This window comes from Phragmites australis, chromosome 15 (assembly GCF_958298935.1).
Source record: "Phragmites australis chromosome 15, lpPhrAust1.1, whole genome shotgun sequence".
Classification (NCBI taxonomy): Eukaryota; Viridiplantae; Streptophyta; class Magnoliopsida; order Poales; family Poaceae; genus Phragmites; species Phragmites australis.
Window position 1 is genome coordinate 14,938,109 of NC_084935.1, and position 2,761 is coordinate 14,940,869.

Here is a 2,761-nt window from a genome sequence, read left to right on the forward strand (position 1 = left end):
CACGAACACCAGGACAATAGGGCAGAGTTGTCTGGTTCCGGAGTCTCCGGGTTGGTCCGGAAACACCAGACTCTGTTAGGTGTTCCAGAGTCTCCGAGTGAGACTCTGAGAAGAGCTCTCGGTATGGCTTTAATTCTGAGCTCGGAGTCTCCGGGATAGCCCGGATAATCCGGACTGTGCAAATGTTCCGGAGCCTCTGAGTGAGATTCCGAGAAGAGCTCTCAGTTTTGATTTAATTTTAAGCCCGGAGCTCCGAGTTAGTTCAGATACTCCGGATGCTGTTCAGTCCCAGAGTCTCCGAGTGAGACTCCGAGAAAGGCTCTCGGTTAGCCAAGGCTTTTTAGCCGAAGTCTCCAAGTTGGTCTGGAGTCTCCGAGTCCTGATGCTTCTGGATCTTCCGGGCATCCTCCGAACTAGTGTTCTAGCTGGTTTTTCTCAAAGTGATACCCGGAGACTCCGGGTGAACCCAGATATTCCGGGTCAGTGTAACGGCTAGTTCTGACAGGTTAGGTGCGTGGTTTTCTGTGCTACCCAGAGACTCCATGTGAACCCGGATACTCTGAGTCTGTCTGAATAGCACAGTAATGGCTAGTTTTTGGGGGAAGAGTATAAATACCTCTTCACCCCCCTCTCATTTAATGCTTGTTGAACCACCAGTGCATACATCTCTCTAGAGCATTCAATAGCCCTCCCAAACCCCTCTAGTGCCAAATCTTTGATAAGATTTGTGAGTTTGGTTTGGGGAGTGAGATTTGGAGCAAGAGAGCAAAAAGAAAATCTTTGAGCATTTTGAGTTCTTGCCAAGCTGCAATTTGCAACATTTTTCTCTTGAAGCTTTGTGCTTCTAGACAGCAAGAGGTCACCCGTAGAACACCCAATCGTTGTGGAGTGCCATGGGGAGTTTGTATCACCCATGAATTTAGTAAGAACCCTAGCTCGTTCTTTGTGCTCCCTTGGGTGAGGATAGGGTTGGAAAAGACCCGGCTCTTTGTGAGCACCTCAATGGAGACATAGGCACTTCTTTATGAGATGGCCAAACTTCGGATTTAAATCTTGTCTCCATTTAATTTCTTGCAAGTTATTAATTCAAATTATTATTTGAGGATTTACCTCAATATTGTTGCTTGCGAGTATTTGAGTGCAAGATTATTGTTGAGAAGAACATATCCATCTTAGAGATACAGTTGTAGCTCATAGTCTCTAGTAGATTCTCTTAAACTTACTTTGATTTTGAGTTCCTGTATAGTCTGGATAATCCGGGTGAACTAGGATACTCCGAAACCCGGATTATCCTAATTGAGCTGGAGTCTCTGGACACTATTTAATCCGTTGCTGAGTTTTAAATTTCAGAAATAACTATTCACCCCCTCTAGTCGACATCAAGGACTTTCAGTATCAGCAAGCATTGCGTAGATATCATAGTCAGAAAGTATAGCCCAGGAGACTCTCTATGGGAGATCTTGTCTAACGAAAGGTACAAAAATAGGCCCGACGCCATAAGTTATCACCTAAGTGGGAAGGACCCTACAGAGTAGTTGAAGTTACTCGACCTAGATCAATATGGTTATCTACTCCAAACGGTGAGATACTCGAGAACTCGTGGCGCATCGATCAACTCCGACAATTTTATTCATAGATAAGATAAGTTACAGGTAAGTCGATTACATTCGATTAGATTAACTAACATATTACATACGTTTTCTTTTCCTCTTGACCTACGTGAAAAAAAGTGAAGGTCTACCACCTCCAAGGGTTCAGAAATGTGTGGACCCCAATTCACCCTTGAATGAGCTGAGAAACCTTTTATACTCTTCCCTAGGGCAACAGCTGATAACCCCGGGAATCGGGTGCCGGCCAGCATAAGGGCTAGGAAAAATGACCGACATGAGGACCCTGTTGGAGCTTCTGATTGGCACCGGTGAGCTTGGCGGACCCTTCGTGGGCCGCGGAGGCGATCTGGCAATTGTCGATGGAGAAGATGACCGCACTTTCTTCGCCGCTAGGGGCTTCGAGGCTTCATCGCTGAAAACTTCGTCAGCAACCTCATCGATGATCTCGTTAGGATCACCACCAGCTTGATCCCTCTCCCTTGTCATTCACATCGCTCGCCGCGTGGCATAAGCGGCGATGTAGCGTTGCACCTATCGAAAGAGGGGTCGTCCATCCTCATGTGGTTCTATGTGCTCTCTTCCTCTAGGCCTCTCACTCGATTCCTCCTCGTCGGAAGAAATGATGATGACGTTGGGTGGAACCATGATGAGAGGCTTTGGGGAGAAAGTTCCCTCTCCTCTAATTTCTAAGCTTGACTCGGGAGATGGCGATGGAGTGGAGGCTATGGCTTAAAGCTCTACAAGTTCTACCGGGAAAGGCAAAGGAAGAAAGGGAGGAGACGGAACGGAAATAAATAACCTCAAGTCCCTTCTATTTATAGCCGTGGGAATGGGTTGTAATATGTAAATGAAGCTAACAAGATCCAAAACAATAGCATCCTCGAGAACGCCTTGGTCGCGTTGCACCCGCATTGGAAGTTGAGGTGTCATGGGAATGTTATGACCTATCTAATCTCTGCAAAGAAGGATGGATGGTCATTATGATGCGTCAAATCAAAGGTTGTGGTGAAAACAAACATGAACGGGAGCAGGTTTTTAATGCTCACCTACCCATCCGCTCGAGTTTACTCAATGACCATAGCATAATTATAACCCAATGCTTTGGGGCTAAGCCTATCAAGTATATGGTTGAGAATGGTGTGTTGATGCTG